The following is a 1,113-nucleotide window of genomic DNA, read 5'->3' on the forward strand; positions in this document are numbered from 1 at the left end:
TCTGTCTCTTCATGGGTTTGATGCTCTCTGAATGAGTTGTGATGAGATTGCACCAGAGCAAGCAGTCTTGGATGTCCTGCTCACACCCTCTGTGGTCTGAAGGCATGAAAGCTTGATTGACTAAGCTGTAAAACTTGCAAAGTAATAACTTTTGTATTTTGTCTTGGTTTGGAAATGTGTTTCACTGAATATTCAGATAAGCTTTGTGCAATGTGGGATTTGCATTTATTTTCTCCCTGAAGCATGTCAGATCAAATAGAAACACAAACTACACAACACAGAGGTCTCCTCGTGGCTTGCACTGTTGTGTGCCGTTTTCATTGTAATTGAATAGGACTTACAGCATAAATCTGGAAAAATTGTAAACTAAAACAGGCAATTGTTTCTGTCTGACTGTAGACGTATTTCACACCATTTGAAAATGTGGAGTTGGAAACAGCTTGCTAAGGTGACAGCCTAGTGCCACTGAACAGTGGGACTTTTGCCACTGACACTAGTGGGACCATGATTTCACTCATTTTTCATGCAGCATCTCTTTCTAGGTCCTGTCCTCTGGTCCTTTAGCCTTGACACCGAATACTCAAGCCTGTTCAAATGACACACGTTGGTGTTCTTAAATCTGTTCCCACTACTGAATTTAGTCCCAAAGACAACAAACTCAGCGCAGAACAAAATCCTTTCGCATCCCGTTGATTATTTTCACGCTTACCGGCACAGTTAGGGGCTAATACCAGAGGATGCTACCGGAGTTTCCTTTGTACGCACAGGGCGATGGTGGGGGATCGCCACAGAACCAGCGCTGCTTGCGCGGGGCAGGGGGTGCCCGCAGCGCCCAAGTAACTTGCGGGGCGGGGAAGCGCCGGCCGCTGCCGTGCATGCGTGTGCGGGCAGCGGGGCCGGGGCGAGGGCCGCTCTCGCACAGCGGCCCCGGCCCTGCAGCCCCGCCGCCCGCCCGCCCCTCCCGGCTGCCGGCCCCGCTGCCGGGCGGGCGCTCCCTGCGCGGCGCGGCGCGGCCGGGGGAAGGCGGCTCCCGCCGGGCCCAGCGCGGCGGCGGATGGCGGGGGGGCCGCGCCCGGCGGGGGCCGGCGGGGGCGCCCGCTGAGCGGCGGCGGC

The sequence above is a fragment of the Molothrus ater genome, chromosome 3, assembly GCF_012460135.2.
Source record: "Molothrus ater isolate BHLD 08-10-18 breed brown headed cowbird chromosome 3, BPBGC_Mater_1.1, whole genome shotgun sequence".
Taxonomy (NCBI): Eukaryota; Metazoa; Chordata; class Aves; order Passeriformes; family Icteridae; genus Molothrus; species Molothrus ater.